This window comes from Acanthochromis polyacanthus, chromosome 4, assembly GCF_021347895.1.
Source record: "Acanthochromis polyacanthus isolate Apoly-LR-REF ecotype Palm Island chromosome 4, KAUST_Apoly_ChrSc, whole genome shotgun sequence".
Taxonomy (NCBI): Eukaryota; Metazoa; Chordata; class Actinopteri; family Pomacentridae; genus Acanthochromis; species Acanthochromis polyacanthus.
The window spans coordinates 45785977-45805286 of record NC_067116.1 but is presented as its reverse complement, the minus strand read 5'-3'; the positions used below and the strand labels follow the sequence as shown (position 1 = coordinate 45805286).

The 19310-nt window shown below is 41.8% G+C and overlaps 1 protein-coding gene across 1 annotated transcript in view; it reads left to right on the top strand.

Annotated features, from left to right (window-relative positions):
• Positions 1-1548: 1548 nt before the first annotated feature.
• Positions 1549-19310, top strand: part of LOC110962037 (cortexin-1-like) — a 28614-nt gene continuing 10852 nt past the window's right edge. The window contains exon 1 of the mRNA XM_051946923.1: positions 1549-1683. The gene's annotated coding sequence lies outside the window, so the exon portion shown is untranslated. The remainder of the gene's footprint in view (positions 1684-19310) is intronic.

The window sequence follows — 19310 nt, the reverse complement described above, 5'->3', positions numbered from 1 at the left end:
GAGCATGAAATTAAAATACTGTTAAAAATGAAAAAAAAAGACACTGGAGTCGTTTGATGACTAACTGATTCAGCATCAGTCAAGGAGTTTGGGAAAAGTTTTCCATTTGATAACTGCATTTTTAAAGTCTCTCTCTGGTCGTTGATTAAACCTCTGGGAACTCATCAGTTCCACATCTAGAAGATTATTCCATGGAAATAATCCTGTCCTGTCTGAGATGTAACTCTAAACTGTTGCTTCTTCTACGTGCAGCTCTGTGAATTTCTGACCTTTTTCCATCCGTTCAAACGCTGCAAAACTACTGTAAACTTCAAAATTAATCTGTAATACTGGACTAATTCAGCCACAAATAGTTCACTTGGGGTGGCACACTGGATCAGTGGTTAGCACTGTCTCCTCACAGCTAGAAGATCCCCGGTTCGTGTCCCAGCCTTCCTGGGATCTTCCTGCATGGAGTCTCCATGTTCTCCTGTACATGTGTGGCTTTTCTCCAGGTTCTCCAGCTTCCTCCCACAGTCCACAAACATGCTGATGTTAACTGGTGATTCTAAACTGTCTGTAGGTGTGAATGTGAGTGTGATTGTTTGTCTCTATGTGTAGCCCTGTGACAGACTGTTACCTGTCCAGGTGTCTTATTTCCCAAATAACAAATCAGACAAAAAGAGCTAATTGTTTCTGAAATTCTGTCTGAATTGAAGTGATCTGAGCAAAGCTGAAGTGTGTTTGTGTGAGATGGAAACAGCTGTTGTGATTTTGCTGCCTTAAAATGTTGTTTATCATTTATTCCATCAGTTAAGTGCAAACTTTAACCTTCAACATTTAGTCTGGAGCTACGTCTGCACAGTGGATCTATTTTTATACACTCTAAAATATTGTTTGGGTTCACCAACAACAAAAAATTAATAACTGCATCAATATTTCTGAGTTAAAACAGCAGCAGCAGAAACTTATTTAATGATTAGTTGCATAAACACAAGTTGTTTACTTCTTCAAATTAGTGTTTCCTCATTACTGAAAATTTTTTAAGTGTTAGCTACTTGATTATCAATTATGATCCATTATTTCTGAAGTTCTTAAGTTGGAAAATCTCCAAAATGAAATTGCTCCAAAGGTTATTAGATTTTAGCCAGTTTCATTAAGTTTCCTCAACTTTAATTTAGTTTGAAACCAACCAATGCAGATTATACAATAATTTAATGCACAATATTAACATTATTATGACAACGGAACCCATCAAAATAATGTTTTCAGCTTAAATCAGTGCATTACATACTTTCTTTTTAAATCTTGTCCCTGGCTCTACTTTTTACAGTGTAAACCTCCTCATCTGCATCCGTTCTCTCCTGACTTCAGCTTTCTAAATCTTTCTTCTCCTGCAGCCCGACAGTCTGTACTTCTGTTCTATCACAACTCATTCGGTCGTGTGTCTTTCGTGCCCACAGACGGTTGTGTTGTGTCTGAATTATGAATGCGTGACCGTGCCGAGGCCGCCTCTGATTGGCTGTGCGCCCTGAGGGAGGCCTGGCTGGGTGGGAGCTTTAAGAGCCGCCGCCGCTTCCAGCAGAGGCTCAGCAGCAGCAGAAGAGGAAGAAGAGGTGGAGGAGGAGCAGAAGGACATACGAGAACATCCCAAAGTTTCAGGCTGCAGCTGTTCGGACGCAGCGGACTGAACATCTGGAGCAGGTTGGTGCGATACGATGCGCAAAAATCTGCGTAAAAACTGCACAGCTCGAGCAACAATGTGCGGATGTTTAGAGCTTTAGTCTGCAGGGAGGGATGCGATGTGAAGTATGACTTGCATGTCTTTTAAGATGCGGTGTTTTAATATAAGTTTAAGTGTATTCTGCTAATAACTGAGCAGAAGTTTGGAAGTTAACAGAAGCTGCGTCCTGCTGCAGTAAAATGCTGTCAAAGATCTGCGCTAAATGTCTGGTTTGGACACAAATACACAGCTTCATGCACCAAAAGACCAAACAGAAACAGATACATTTCAGGGCAAAAAAAAGCAGCCCAAATATGAACTAATATGGCTTAATCATTTCACCTTTTACTGCTGTTATTGAAATAAATGTGTAAAAACAAGCAGCAGGGACATGACATTCTATCAGACCTGAATTTATCTGACTCTACAATAGAAACGTGTATTTCACCACTCCACGGACCAATGTAGCATGAAATTACTATGACTGTTCTCGTCTTCAACCTTTTTAGCTCCGAGCAAAGCACCTCCAGGAAATCTGAATTGAATTATCAGCTGAGATGTTCCGCTTTTCTTTCTTTTCTTCTTTTATTTCCCCTCAGGTCATTAGGACAGCAAAGATGCAGAGATCTGAGCAGCTCACAGGTGAACTTAATTTAGAGTCGTCACTCAGAGCAGGAACTCATTTCCCCTCATGATCATGTGGAGTTTAATTTCCAGGTTTGCTGATAGAAAAGCGTCCTGTTTGCTCTCTTATCTGTGATCAACTCACAGCAGTTTTGGTGTAATGTGATCCAGTGGCCCGTCCTACACCTTATTATCAGCTGAAATCTGTGCCAGGCTCTGGATGCAGCCGTCCAGCTTCTTCCATCCGTATTGTCTCACGTTACAGTGACAGCTGCTGAATAATTCAGGCAGCTTGTTAGCTGTAATGAGTAATCTAAGTTTTTGGACTGTGCTGGTGGCTGAGCAGAGGACTGGGTCTGATCTGAGACCGGCGTTCAAATTAGAAGGTAGAAAACCCTCAGAGACGCTCAACTCTCTCAGGCGTCGCTTCAACAAGCCTGAGGTTTAGTTTTCAAAGACTTCATCGTGTTTGCATTGAATTCTTGATGCTCTTTGCTAAAATGTTGGTGTTTTTTGCTGAACAAGTAGCGTCCCATCTTTACAAAATCCTGCTGTTCTGAAGACATGCAGAGTTTGAATGCAAAAATCTCAAATATTTAGGCTGAATTTGGCAGAAATGTGTAAAAAAATCTGCATTTTTTTCCCCCTATGTGATGAAATGCTGCCTCCAAAAACACATCTTGGGTTGTCTGAACGTTTCAGAGCAGAACCATGACCAGCAGCATCAGGTAGCTCAGCTGATGATTAAAAACTGCTTGATAAGAACATACGGAGGCTTGGGCTTTCTTTAGAGTTTACCTTTTTGTTTGTTGGGTCCCAAACCTACGTTCTGTAAAATATTTTGAGAATTTCAGGCCTGGATTTTTTTTCTGTTCTTCCTGCCTGTGAAGCCACTTTACAGAAATAAAACTCCCACAGGCCTGAAATCTGGTGAGGACACGGACAGAATAGTTTCCAGCAGATCTGAAGGATTGAAAGGCTCCAGCAGAGGACGCAGGGTTCATTATTGGTTCTTGAAAACGGAAAAACTTGGAAAAATGTTCTAACTGGACGCTACAAGGTTGTGTTTTTTTGCTGTTTTGATGAAATGTTAATGGAGAACACACAAACTAGGAGTCTATAGATTGTCATTATGTGCAAAAATAAAGTTTAAACGCCAAATATTCTGGGTCCCAGATGAAGAAACGATAACATTTTTAAGGATTGGTCCTTAAAAATGGAAAAAATATGCGACGTTTTCCAGATGAGGGTGGTGTTGTTTCCTCAAAGTTCCTTTAAATAGATAGATAGATGTGTCCACATTTCCAACAATAATACAGTCTTTGGACGACATGTCACTGACGTTTGAGGCTTCCAGTAACAGCAGAATTAGATATTTGGGAAGTTTGGCAAGACAAGCTTCCAGATTTTTGCTATTCTGACATGTCAGAATGGTGATGTGTACAGAGGGGTTCCTATGGTGTCATTATATGTGCAGAGTTACAATCTGCTTCCACGATGTCTTTATGATGAAACTGAACAAAGATAAGAGGCTGAGAAACTTGAAATGACAATGAGTATGAAAACTAAAGGCTGTGGCAGTTACATATCTGGAGATATTGAAACATAAAATGTTTATTTGGGAGAAAATACAAAAATTCTCAGGTCTGAAAACATGAAATTGTCTAAATTTAGCTCCAGTATTTCACAGAACTTGTTGTGGGTCCCAGATAACAGCTGTGAGGCTGTTCAGCATCATTTCATGGATTCAGGGAGGATAAAAAGGGAAAACTGTGTGTTTGGGTCACGTGGACTGTGGATACTTTACTTTATTGACCACTCTCAGCTTACCGGTTCTCATAAACGCAGCGAGGATGGAAATGCTGATTGGCAGGAAGCTGACGGTGTCATCATGTAATGAGAGGAGAGATGGAACGGAAAGAGAAAACCGGTGGGTTTACCTCCTCACTCTGCAGTCAGGATATCCAGTATTACTCAGAACACATCAGGAAATCAGCTTCTCCCCGTGTCACACCAGTCTGTCATTAGCTTTCATGTCTGGTGTCATTTCCTCTCTATTGCCCACCAAGGTGCTGCTTTATTGCATCGTTCAGTCATCGTGTGAAGGCGCTGATGAGGAGCTACAGCCACTGAGGAGTCTCTGCTGCATCATTCTGCACATTTAAATTTCATGCTGAAGTATGATTCACTTGTGAAACGACTTTTTCACGTGGAGCTGCAGAACAAGAACTCACCTGTGATGCTTGTTATTCCATGATGCCACCCTGAGTGTGATTCTGATTCTTATGAGCCATGCAGGGTCTGAAACATCCTGTCTACCGTCTCTCTCAGAGAACCAGCAGGAGGCAGAAGCTCTGTGGTGAGAATGACTTCTGTCTGCTGAGGAGAGACGTAGTGAAGCTGTGTGGGTCTTTAACCGTGAGTAGTAAGAGTGAGGCCATCTCCCAAGACGTAGCGGCTTGATTTCCTGCTGAAGGTCGGCCATCAAATATTCATCAACCTCCATAATCTATCAGCCTTTGGTAGCCCAAGCAGAACCCAGGATTCATGGTCTCTGCTCCACCTCAGACCCCAAAACAGCGGAACAACTCCCAGCTCAACTCCCTCCTCTGCAAACACCAGCTCCTCTTTCTCTTTCCCTTCAGACTGCTTTCTGTTGGTCTGATGGCGTCTGAACGTGTCGGCTTCATGTCTGAATGTTCTCCCGGCTAACTTTTCTGACAGCAGTCCTTCTACACGCGTGGACAAAATTGTTGGTACCCCTCAGTTAAAGAAGGAAAAACCCACAATTCTCACTGAAATCACTTGAAACTCACAAAAGTAACAATAAATAAAAATTTATTGAAAATTAAATAATCAAAAACAGCCATCACTTTTGAATTGTTGATTAACATAATTATTTTAAAAAACAAACTAATGAAACAGGCCTGGACAAAAATGATGGTACCTCTATAAAAGATTGAAAACTATTTGACCAGAGTGACATGATTAACTCAGGTGTGTCATTTAATTGACATCACAGGTGTTTCCAAACTCATAATCAGTCAGTCTGCCTATTTAAAGGGAGACAAGTAGTCACCCTGCTGTTTGGTGAAAAGGTGTGTACCACACTGAACATGGACAACAGAAAGCGAAGGAGAGAATTGTCCCAGGACATCCGAAAAAAAATGATAGACAAACATCTTAAAGGTAAAGGCTATAAGACCATCTCTAAACAGCTTGAAGTTCCTGTGACAACAGTGGCTCATATTATTCAGAAGTTCAAGACCCACGGGACAGTAGCCAACCTCCCTGGACGTGGCCGCAAGAGGAAAATTGATGACAAATTGAAGAGACGGATGGTTCGAATTGTATCCAAAGAGCCCAGAGCAACCTCCAAAGAAATTAAAGGTGAACTCCAAGGCCAAGGTACATCAGTGTCAGATCGCACCATTCGTCGTCGTTTGAGCCAAAGTGGACTTCATGGGAGACGACCAAGGAGGACACCACTGCTGAAAAAAACTCATAAAAAAGCCAGACTGGAATTTGCAAAAATGCATGTTGACAAGCCACAAAGCTTCTGGGAGAATGTCCTTTGGACAGATGAGACCAAACTGGAGCTTTTTGGTAAGGCACATCAACTCTATGTTCATAGACTCAAAAAGCAAGCATACGAAGAAAAGAACACTGTCCCTACGGTGAAACATGGAGGAGGCTCAGTAATGTTTTGGGGCTGCTTTGCTGCATCTGGCACAGGGTGTCTTGAAAGTGTGCAAGGTACGATGAAATCTGAAGACTATCAAGGCATTCTGGAGAGAAATGTGCTGCCTAGTGTCAGAAAGCTTGGTCTCAGTCGCAGGTCATGGGTCTTCCAACAGGACAACCATCCAAAACACACAGCCAAAAACACCCAAGAATGGCTGAGAGAAAAGCGTTGGACTATTCTAAAGTGGCCTTCGATGAGCCCAGATCTGAATCCCATTGAACATATGTGGAAGGAGCTGAAACATGCCATTTGGAGAAGACACCCATCAAACCTGAGACAACTGGAGCTGTTTGCTCATGAGGAGTGGGCCAAAATACCTGTTGACAGCTGCAGAATGCTCATTGACAAATACAGAAATCGTTTAATTGCAGTGATTGCCTCAAAAGGTTGTGCAACAAAATATTAAGTTATGGGTACCATCATTTTTGTCCAGCCCTATTTCATTAGTTTGTTTTTTTTTAATAATTATGTTAATCAACAATTCAAAAGTGATGGCTGATTTTGATTATTTAATTTTCAATAAATTTTTATTTATTGTTACTTTTGTGAGTTTCAAGTGATTTCAGTGAGAATTGTGGGTTTTTCCTTCTTTAACTGAGGGGTACCAACAATTTTGTCCACGTGTGTAGGTCTGATGAGTGCTTTCTAATTTTTATCCCTGAACATGTGAATGTAAAGGCATGCTGACAGGGCAGCGCTCTGAGTGGTGTGAAGTAGTTTACAGAAAACTTTTTTGAACGTTTCAGCACCAATGTTGGTCCAAAAACATCACAGAAAGAAAAAGACATCAACTGTGTGCCAAAAAAGTTTAGTTTGTTGCTTCCAGCTGTTTGCAGGAGTTTTTCCTCTGAGTTTATGAAACATCAGCAGGATCCATGTGAGCGTCTCAAAGCCAGAAAGGTCCTTGCATTTGTATAATTAGGAGCTGTAAACTGTCCTTCCCATCAGACAGGTGAGTCACAGTTTACAGGTGAACCATTAGTCAGCTGTTGTCCTGAGGGTGGAGCTCAATCGTAGCTTATTTTGGTACTTTTTATAGTAGTGCTTCATTCATTATCATTTATTCATCTTACAATCAGTAGTCTGCTAGTTATTGGACAGTTTGATAAACTGCTGTTAGTTTAGAGTCAGTCTTTAGTTTATTTGTTCTAATGTTGTGTGAATGTTAGACATGGTGCCGTCACTGTGGTGTTTACGTCTGAATGAAGGCCAGAGGAACACTGAAGGAACCTCTTTGTGAATGTCAGACTGTTCTGTATGTCACGTATGAAAAGCTTCCACATGTGTTCGGCCTTTAGGACTCCACTCTAATCAGCTCCGTCAAGGTGATCCGTGCGAGTCTTTGACTTTCCTGCCGTGTTTAATCCGTGCTCAGAACTTCAACTAGTGGCTTCTTTTGTCTCTGGGGATCAGCAGCACCCTGCTGAGCAGCGTTATTTCAGCCTCACTGTTTGAATCAGCACTTTGCCGTTGTTGAATATTTAAAGCTCTTTCTTCTTTAAAGGTGGACCGGGTTTGATACTGTGCCTTAACATTCTGATACCAGCGTTGTTTTACGTCCTGTCACTCGGGTCGTTGGCTTTTACCATCCACCAGGAAGTTGTTGGCTGTTTTTTGTTTTAATGCTGACTCCCCGTCCTCCCACCTGGGTCTGTGTGGGCGGGCCATGTAATTCATCTGGCCTTCATGGTGGGCCGGTTGACTGGCTGGAACCGGCTCCGTTCTGTCCCAGTGGACCTGACAGATCGGCTGCTGATGGAGGGAAAGTGCTGTCTTCTGACTTTCAGAGTGCTGACATCTCCATACTGAACCTCACATACACACACCTCCCACTTCCACCCTGCCCAAATCTCATCTCAGTTTCTTCTTCTTTTTCTTCTGTGCCGTCCTCTCACCTCCCTGATGTTTCCTCCCCTCCCTCTTACCTCCACGTGTCTGATTGATGCCGGCCGACCCTCTCCTCCCCGGGCAGCTGCAGACCTCTGCTCTGTCTGAATGCAGACATGAATCATGGGCATTAGCATTCCACTCGCCACTTTCTTCCCCGCTTCTTTCCTTTTTCTGGCTCTGTTTTCATTTAACTTCTGCCTGTGCTCGCTCCTCTCCTTCCTCATCATCCATCTGAGTCTGCTGCTTCTCTCCTCAGCACCAGCCACTGGTTGCCGTGACAGCGACTGGGAGGTTTTTCCTTCCACCTTCTATACCTCATGCTCATTGTTACTCTGCCAAGGAAGGCGGCGGAGGTTATGTGACAATCAGTAGTGGTCTGTCCGTCCATCCGTCCATCCGTCCATCCGTCCGCAGCATCACTCTAAAACAGACCGACAGATTTGGATGAAATTTTCCTTGAAGGTCAAAAATGACTCAAGGACCAAGTGATCAGATTCTGGCAGTGATGCAGCTTATAGTCTGGATCCATGGATCGGTTAAAGATTTCTGTATCATTACCAGATAGCAGCACAATCAGCTGATGTAGTGTTCACTGGTTGTCATGGTTACAGTGACTCCGTGCTGCTATCTGTCAATGATACAGAAATCTTTAACCAATCCATGGATCCAGACTATAAGCTGCATCACTGCCAGAATCTGATCACTTGGTCCTTGAGTCATTTCTGAGCTTCTCTGGAAATTTCATCCAAATCTGTTTTAGAGTGATGAGGCTAACAGACAGACGGACCAAAACTAATTGTCACATGACTTTGCTGCGTTCCTTAATGTAGTAATTAAACGTGATGCGATCATAGTCTGGATCCACAAATGTTCTTTAAATTTCCTCCATCAGAAATGATGCAGCCTTGGAGGAGGACTGTGCTCTCTGAGTGCTTTTCTAGTTTATTTCTGAATTATCATAGAAAAGTCCACTGGTATGGCCTGTGAACCCCTCCATGCTCATCACTGTGTGAATATTTCATGTCTGTGATTTGTGAATTAAATATAGAACAGAGGTGGGTGTGATCAAACTGACATTTATTCATTCTGACTGGTGGGACGGGGGGATTTAGGGCTGATTGAAGGTTTGCTGGTGGTGAACAGGAGGGAGGTTCAGGTTCTGCTGCTGCCTGTCATCAGTGCAGCATCAGGGAGGCTGGCTGGAAGCGACAAGTGTTTGTCAGGACTCTCTTATTCCCCGAGGCTTTAAAAACCACATTTATAGCTGAAAGAGTCACGGCTTGGTGAAGAAAAGTTCAGTCAGTGGGGATGTCTTTATAGCTGCTGATATTTTCCTTCAACTGTATTTTTAGGTCTCAGATGAAAGTCTGGAATAATCGCAAACCTTTTTCCTGTAAATCACACACTTCTATGGCCAAGTCTGTGAATGATGCAAACAAAAGACTAAACTTTAGATGAACATCTTTAGCATTTTGTTAGAGTAGGAAAATGCTCGTAAAACTATGAAGAGCCATATGTAAGCCTGTAACCTTCAACAGTTCTGCTTTTGTTTTTCTTCTCTTCAGCAAGAATATCTTTGCTTTTCTTTAACTTCATCCAAGGGAGGATATTGAAGACTTTACCGGAATTATAAAAACTAATGTGGGCAGTAAGAAATTCAGTAATTTTTCTCTGCACAGACGAATAACTCAGATGATTTTTCACAGAACAAAAGATCTTAATGTTTCCCCAATAATACAAAAATCTACTCTAACTGTACGCTGCACAGTAACTCACAGTTCTGTATTTCTTTTAGAACTTTATGCACTCACTTCTGCTAAACTCTGTGTCCTTGCTAAAAGTTTTAAGTCCACAAAGTCACTGAATGTTTTTTTCTTTTTAGAAGACTTTGACTCTGAATAGTCTATAAAAAGTAAAATAGTTCAGTACAATCATCAAAGAATTGTAGAAAAATAATGAAGAAGGACGGGATGCTGTGTAGAACACGCATTTGAACGTTGTTTAGGTTCATCCATCCGTCCTCTGTGTCTCAGTGGCTGCTGTGAATCCATCCGTCTGTTCAACCTGTTTTTGACAAATTTCAAAATGCCTTTTCAACTTCTGATGGTTCTGATCCGCCTCCAGTCGGACGGTTTCCCGGGTGACAGGCGGACTCACCGGAGCTTCGGGCTGTCAGGGAGAGTGACACAAACATCCAGGAGAGACTAAATAGATGGGAGCTCCCTGACGGCTCCAGATCTGATCCCAGTTGGCGTTTTTTTCTTTTTTCTCTGATGCAGCAGCAGCAGGGCAGATTTCAGCATGAATCAGAGCTCACTGTGTTTAAGTAAAGCAGAAAGCTCGTCTCGTACAAACCGACCCCTGGAATGCTGAGTTCTTTCACTGTTGATGCAGAGGTGACCTTGAGCAGCCCTAAATATGCTGATAGAGAAAATAGACCTGTGTTCATCTGGGCTGCTGATAAAATGACAGATTGTGGGCAGCTTTGAAGATGGAATTGTTCCGCTGCTGCTGAGGATCACCAGGGCTTGTTTTTCCTGTTCTTCCACCTTTTTTGTCTTCCCCCTCTGCATCTCCATCCCTCCATCATTTCTCTCGTTTCCCTACAACACAAGTTTTTTTTTAATCCTTCAAACTGCAGAGGAGTGAGCAGTGTGTTCCTGACAGCCTCTGGGAGATTTCCTCGATATGAATGCGTGTTGCTGTCTCTGTTGTTTTAAAAGGTCAGCGGTCTGGAAGGCGTTTCCTCTCATTTGCATGTACACTCAGTAAAGAGTGTGTCTTTAAATCTCACACACTTTTTCTTTCTTTATCCCAGTGTCTGTTCAAGCTGCAGAATATTTAACTGGCTGACTTTATCACCACCCCTGTAGCTGCTGACGGTCTGCCAGGCTAATTATGACGTCTGTCCGATGCTCGCCAAGTGTGAAGACAAACGACTCCACGGACACTTTGTCTCTGGCAGGTGCTAAAAACGCCAGGAAGACGCTCGTGTTTGGGTGTGTGACTCCGCGTGACGTGCAGGTGAAGCGACACGCGTGTTGAAGTCAGAGAAGGTCTGATTGTTGTCCACAGCTGAAGGTGAGCCGCTTCCTGTCGTCCCCATCAGCAGACTGCAAGGTGACAAATGAACCGAGACAAACGCGCACGTATCACCCCGAAGGAAAAGCAAACGTATCGATACGGCTTCATGATCGATGGCATCGATACGTTATCACTGGTGTGTATTTCTGTCTGCTTCATAAACAGCTTTACCTCTGCGGTGATGGGAAACCCGCCACAGAACCTTTTCCCTCTGGCCCACTTTATCTTTATAAGCAGCAATTTGAAAGGGTTAATCCAATTCCCAGCAGGCCGAGGCCCACACTGGAAACCGTCTCTCTCCGTGGATCTCACCACTTGCTCTCTGCTGCTCTTTGCTGCCTTTCTCTTTGTTTCAAAAGTCTAATTACTTTTAGAGAGTGGCTTTACTCAGGGCTATAAATAATGACAAATCACGGCCGTCTGAATGTCTGCAAGTTTAAACCCTCCTTTTAAAATAATCGCTGAGGTTTGGGTGTGAAATTGGTGTGATTGTGGCAGTTTGAGGGGCAGATAGAAACCTGTAAAGAGCTACACAGAAGTTATTAAGACCATGTGGGGGAGACTGGTTTTAGAAATAACCCTTAATATTGTTTTTTTTTTTTTTTTAGTTAATTTCCTGAAAATGGAACTTGGGACTGCAAGAAAAACTTTCAAATGTATTTATTAGCAGATTCAAAAGAACCAGAAGTGGCCAACGTGCTGCATGTGGTAGAAGTTAGGCAAAAGAAAACATTTTATAAAATAATTAAACCCAGCAAAATGGGATAACAAGCTACAGGATCAAAGTTTGAGATAAAATGCTAAAATATTTCATTGGATTAAATGGGATTCATCCTTGGTACCAAATGAAGCTCCAGTGTCCAAAATGATCAGCGCTAAAAATGTATAATGAATGCTGCCTTTTTTGAGCCTCTGTATGTTTTATTAGATTCAGTATTCTTGTATTTGCATTTTACCACCATCAAGGAGCACAAACAAATCTTCTTTGACAGTTTAAGAACCCAGCTTAAAGAAGTTGAACCTGCAAAAGCCGATTCTGTTTAGAAACGGCTGAAACAAGCAGTAAAAAGTCATCCATCAATTTATTTTTGCCACTTAGTGGTGATCGGGTTGCAGTTTCAGCAAGTTAAGTATCCGTTCAGGAGTAAATGAGGAAAACTTAGGGTTGTTTTACTGCTTCTTTGAGGCAGCTTTTGGGAAGTATTGTTCGGTTCTTTCTTGCAAAGTGTTTCAGCAGAAGGTTGATGCCACTAGCATGACTGGTTGGTTAAAGTTAAGATGCAATCAGTAACCGCTTAGCTTAGCTTAGCATAAAGACAGAAAACATCCATCCATTACTACCACCAGCAGTTCATCAGTTGTGCACTGAGGTACTTGAACTCCTTGGTTTGGGGCAGCAAATCATCCACCAAGCAGAGGGAACATTCCACCAAACCATTGCCTCAGACTGTGAGGTGCTGACTCACAGCCATAAACCTGACGCTGGCCTATCCTTGACATCATCTCTGCTTTTAGTGTCTGCTTTTTCCACCGAAAAATGTCTGGCTGCTTTGTCTCTAGATGCTCTGCTGTGTCCACCAGTAACTGTCTGTCTGCTGCGTTGCTGACCGAGCATCGTTCTGTGTTTTTTTTGGGGGAGTTTTTGTGCCGTAAACAGTGAAACTGTGAGAGGGAACAGAAACAGAAGAGCGGCTGAACAATGAGCTGCAGATGAGGGTGGTAATTACTACAGCACTGTGAGGGAGGTTTTAGATTGTTGTTTGAAACAGAGCATTGGGCAAATTGCAAAGAATATGGATTATCCTAAAAGTTTTCAGCCTCATTGTGAAGTCACAGGAGTTGAACTTTACTGTGCTGCAGACTGGAGAGAGAAAACCGCTGATCCAGGAGGTGGTTGGAGAGTTTGAGGGAAAAGGTGACACCCTGGTTACCTGAGAGGTAACTAAATTATTCTCAGCTCTCTTCATTTCATTTACCCTGATGAGTTCTGCCAACATTATCCTGATGAATGTGTCTGTGATGACAGCGGTGTAAATGTGCCTCCTGTCCGTACGGTCTAACTGTACGCGCCCACGCCTCACCTCGCTGAGCTGCTGCTGTGTGGCCGTTGTGTGTTTGTGAATATGAACGAGCGTCCTGCGGTGTGTGCGACGGGGAGACGTCCGTTTAAGGGCTTTTGGATGAAGACTGACGAGCGGCCGCCTCGCTCGCCTTCACCTCGGGGTCCCGGTGGTGCTTTGAGGAAACGTCCTGCAGGAGAAATGAGGTGGGCGAGGACTAATGGGAGGCCAGGCTGACAGCGTGTGCATGTGATGTGTGCATGAAGCTGATGGAGGGCGATGGTGGGAGCGAGACTTAACGAGGAGGAAAATAAGCTGAGCAATCTCTGTCTGTCCTCCTTCCACCTCCCAATGACTTATTCACACACCAGAGGAGCCCACGACTGGACTGTCAGGCCACAGACTCAACCAGGGTTGTTGCAAGGCAGAAAACACAGAACAAGTGACAACAGAAGTTCCATTTTTAACAAAAAAAGTATTCAGAGAGCACAGTACTCCACCAAGACTGCTCAGTTGTTTCATCATTTCTGACGGATGAAATCTTGAGTAAAAACGACCTTGATCTGAGCACAGGCGTGTGTTCTGCATGTGTACGTTATGCACGGATTCAGGATCACGTGACCTAAATATGCAGCAGGAGGCGGGAACTGATGGGACTCAGAAACACCCCCACAGTTTAATCAGCTGTTCCTTGGATCATTTCTGATGGATAAGTCCTCAGAGGTGGATTTGTAGTAGGATCACAATCAGCTGATGTAGTGTTCACTGGTTGTCATGGTTACAGTGATGCTGTGCTGCTATCTGGCAACGATACAGAAATCTTTAACCAATCCATGGATCCAGACTATAAGCTGCATCACTGCCAGAATCTGATCACTTGGTCCTTGAGTCATTTCTGAGCTTCAAGTAAAGTTTCATCTGAATCTGTTGGTCTGTTTTAGAGTGATGCTGCTGACAGACAGACAAACACCGATTGTACATAACTCTGCTACGTTCCTTGATGGAGTCCTAAAAACCACCATTCTACACCCTGTAAAGCTCCATACAGAAATGCAGTTCAGTCAAGTCTTCTTGTCTAATTCAGTTTTTTAGCATTTTCCTGATTTCTAGTTGATTAAAAGTAAAATGTCACATTTCTTCAGACCAGTTCTTATAATTTGAGGCATTTCGACTTAAACTGAGGAGCTGAGAGTTCACTAAAGTCATCTAATTAGGTTTTTAAGAAAGAAAACTGACATGAGGAGACTTCCAGGGTGCACTGGTAGACGGTTAAAGTCTTCAGAGTCGGTGCAGAAATAACAGCAGATATCTGTAAAATACTGGTATTTAGTGAATTTAAATACAGTGAAACAATAAACATTATTTCAGGTTTTAGTCTGTTCAATATTTAATTACTAAGTATTACCTGTAATATCAAAAAACAGGGACAATATAGAAAATAACAAGAAATGATGCATACAGTGATTTTCACTAGTTTTCAATCTTTAACACATTTATTGAATAATTGAAAATATCTGTAAAAAGTTGTATTTCTCTGATTTAAACACAGATTTTTTTTTCAATTAAAGAACAAATTACAATTTTCTACAAATACGGATTTTTTGCAGCTTTAAAGAAAGTTAATATGTAATTTAATACATTTTTGTGTGATTTAACTGGTTACTGTTTGGAGTTTAACAAAACACAGTAATTCTGTAAAATTAAATTTTTTATCAAATAGAATTACATTTAAAACCTTTTTAGAAATAATTTCTACTATTTTTTTCTGCTTATTTCCAGTGTGTCGTTGCTATTTGAGATGAGGAGCTGTGATTTAAATCACTGTTTGTTTACAAGATAAAGTTTCAAAGACAGTTTTGCTGTCAGGACGGACTCGTTTTTTGTAGTTTGATCAAAGAGAAACGGTGGAACCTTGCTGTGCATCTTTGTTAAATGAAGTTCTGCTTGTTTCTTTTCACAATAATCAAAATAAATCTAATCAGGACAAAGGTTAATATTGAATTCAGTCTCTTCACGTGCAGAATTATATATATTTTTTACTGTAAATTACACTGATTTCACAGATTATTTCTGCAGTTATTCTCCTCAAAAATGTCTTCAACTGCTGCAGCTTTAAGTTCTCAAACTTACATGAAGAAGAAACTCTTTGGTCGTAAAACACATCTAACAACTAACTGCTTAAACTTCGTCTGTAGAGTTTATTGAACTTGTTTTCTCAGGTTAAATTAGTTGAGCTCAGCTAGTTTCACACTTTCACAGCACATACTTTGAACTAATTAATCATTTTAAAGGCAGCAGGGAGCTGCATCTACTTTCAGTGATTTACGCTGTGTTTAATATGTTTTACACTCACTTCTATTCATGAGTCCAGGTCGCTGCTTCAATAAACCAATAAACTGTTCGTAGAGGTAATGTTTACCTCCTGCACTATAGGATTAATTTCATCTTCAAATCAAATAAATGCTTTTTATCTCCAGCAGTCTGTTGATCGTTTAGTTAGTGAGAGATGAAGGGTGGATCAGATGAGGAGGCTGTTTGAGTTTGATCAGCCGTTAAAGCTCCACTTATGACTCCAGTATGTTTTTGAACATCTAACGTAACAGGATGAAGTGAAGGAAGCTGCATGTCTGTATGAATGAATGAATGAATGAATGAATGAGTGAGTGGGTAGTTGACAGTTCCACAGCAGGACCAGGCTGGCTTCTCTTTGTGTTTGTATGTTAGGAGCTTTATCCTTCGACACTAACCATCTGTTGTGGGCAGTTTGGTGTCAGACCTTCTTTAGAGATTAAAGAAAACAATCCTGCAGCTGGCATTAAATATTTAGCTGACTTAACTTATTCTGTTCCTATTTTAATGACAGTATTACAGTATGAGGTGCAATATTAATACTCTTTGTTTTTTCATTCATCATGCAATGCTGCTGAGAAGTGCAAAACTGTTATTTCAAGAACTAGTATTTATTATTTACTTATAACTTATGGCTTATATAACTCATGGTTTATTTTTTAGAATATTATTTTTTACTATATTTGCTACTATAACTTTGCATTTGCCTACTTTGGGATTAGTAAAAGCTTATCTTAATACATTTGTAGATAGCACATCTATATCTAAAGGTCTTCTACATCTGAAGCAATGCAAAGTGCCAATAACTGCAGTTCTTGAAATATCCACTTGAGGCTTCAAAAGAGACTCATTCTCCATAGACCTCCATGTTAAAATGTGAGACTTTACAGCAAAAATTAACATGCTTATAGTGTTGTACAAAAAACTATTTTGGTCTCTCTGGCTAGTTTCCCTTTGATGACAACTGTACAAGAGATGAACGTTTATATAACTCACCTGTTTACATTGCACTGAGGCCTAAAGTTATGCAGAATTAATGGCCCACCTCGGCTCCACTTACACCCCATGTAGCGTGACGTTAATGATTAACTGTTGACCAAATGACTGCTGATAATATTTAACCTGTAAGGCAGAAGATGAAAGCCATGTGGATCAGACTGTTGTAGATCAGCTGTAGTACCAGACTGTACCACTAGGTAGAGTCTCTTCCTGCTTTCCTCTTGTGACAGTTTTTTCTACTGAAGCTCCTATGATTGACTTTTGAGCACCATTTTTGGCCTCATATCATGATTTTTACAGTGACCCTGTCCAGCCTCTGGCAAACTAACTAGAACAGATCATCCATCCACCCATCCATCCATCCATACATACATACATCCATCCATCCATCATCAGGGTCATGGGAGGTGGAGTCTATCCCAGCTGACAGAGGGTGAAGGTAGGGGACACCTGGACAGGTAACAGTCTATCACAGGGCTACACATAGAGAGAGCTAACCACTCCACCACTGTGCAGCCTCACAAACACATCATGCTATACTGTTTTTCCTGCTTGATACAGGAAGAACTTCTTCACCGTTCTGCTTTTGCACGGTCAGTCTGAGTAGAAATACTGCATTTACTTTGATTTAAGGACTACTGTATCTTTGGATCTACCTGGTTCTGCCCCGACCTGAATGCAGAATGCAGAAAAAGCTCCAGATTTTAGTTCTGAGTTTGCATCTGAAAGTCCCCCTAACAGTGTGAAAAGGACATGCAGCTGCAAATGTGTGACATTGTCCGTTGTTGTTGTCTTTGAAACCAGGTTTTCTGACCTATTTTGTTTTTTTTTCTTTGCTCCTCACATCAGTCAGAGAATCTGGAATTGGCTTCACGTACACAGCGGCTCTGTTTTGTAGACACACTGAAGTGCACATTCATTCCTGGTGTGAGCGCCGCCTCCCAGGTGTGTTGTCCTGCTGCCAGCCGGAGCACCGGGAGACTCCGGCTGATGAAGTGGCAGATAGAAAACCTTTGAACTGAGCGAGACAGAGAGAGGGGGAGTGCATGGAAAAGGCATTTTGCCATGGTCATGCAGAGGAGAGTCGCTCCGGTCGCTGCCAGCAAACCTCTCGTCTCTCCTCTGTTCTGCTGCCCGATCACCACAGGAACTGCTGCTCCGCTCATCCATCTTCAGCTGCTCTATCAATCGTCATAAATTCCTTTCATTTTACTGTTTTCTGTTCTCCTACAGTCCTGTTTGTGTCGCCATACACCAAGCCACTTCTTTCTTTTTATTCCAACATAGTGATGATGCTCCCTCCATACAGACAGGAAGTACCGTTCTGAAGTTTGGGCTCATCCAGATAATTCCATGTTTTCCATGAAAACTCCCACTTTTATCCATGTGCTAACATAACTCCACAAGGGTTTTCTAACCAGCAATGAGCCTTTCAGCACCATTAGCTAACACAATGTAGCATTAGAACACAGGAAATGTTCCTCTGTACCCCTATGGAGATATTCCATTAAAAATCAGCTGTTTACAGATACAATAGTCATTTACCACATTAACTATGTCTGCACTGGATTTATCATTCATTTCAAGCCATCTTCATTGGGGAAAAAACTGCTTTTCTTTCAACTATAAGGACATTTCTAACAGCAGTGCATATGGATGCATAACATGCAGTCTTTAGTTGACATTTCACCAACTTTTAAGGATTTTAGCTTCATAGAATTTCTTGTCAAGACAAGTTTTCATTTTTTTTCATGTTAAAAATGTCAAAAAGGTGATAGTCTTTGACAGGAGCAAATAAACTGGTGTCCAACCTTCTGTTGTCATTATATGTGCTGCTGAGCTGCTTCCATGCTGTCTTTATGCTGAACTTTAATGACACATGAGGCTGATAGTTGCTTTACAGAATGATCCCGTACACACACCGTAATGGTTTGAAAACATATTTTCTGGACCATACTGCGTGTAGGATGGTCTGTCTTGAATTCTTGTAGACTCAGTCATTATTATTATTATTACTAAAAAGTCTTCTTTGTCAGCTTTTTAAATATCTAATCATCCAAAAAACAACACAAAGCTCTTGTCTCCGCTGACAGGACTTGTTCCTGTTATATGATTGCAAAAAACTGCTTTTTTCAAAAATAAGGATATTTCTAAGTGACCCCGGACTGTTGAACGGTAGTGTGCATATGTAAACGAGTAGATTCAGTAAATTAATGCAAGGTGCATGAGGTGATTTTGTGAATTTAACTGTGACCAGGTTCAGTTAAACTGAGCTCACTTGCTGGTAGGCATAATTTAAGCTGCACCACATGCAAAAATCAAACTAGCTCTGCACAACTTTTTCCATTAGGGTTTCCAATAAGAGGGAGATGAAGTCATTCCTTCCTTATTTCATCAGTGTGACATTATTACGAGCCTCTGCTCAATAAGTAGCAGTGACATTAGCCGTCTGTGGGAGAGCAGCACCAGCATCCCCTGTAATGACACTCAATTAGGAGGCTGATTATGGCGTCATTATGGCCACATTAGCAGTAATGAATGCGTGATTATAAACACTGATACGGCATTACCTCAGCCCCCGTTCATCAGTGCACGGTTACAGCGCACCGTTTGTTCACTTGTTGACCCCTTCATTCATTCATTCGCTCACATGATGGAGGGGAAGACATAGTGTTTTAGAGCCTCATTAATAATCTAAAATTGCATCTCCCGTGGCAGACCGGGTTTCAAATCATTGGGGGAATGCGATACGTAAACCATTTTTACCCGCTGGCCCGTCTGAAAGGAGCGGTGACGGCGCTATTTGCTCGGACAAATGCGATACGGAGAGATGTGGAGATAACAGAGAGTGTGGAGA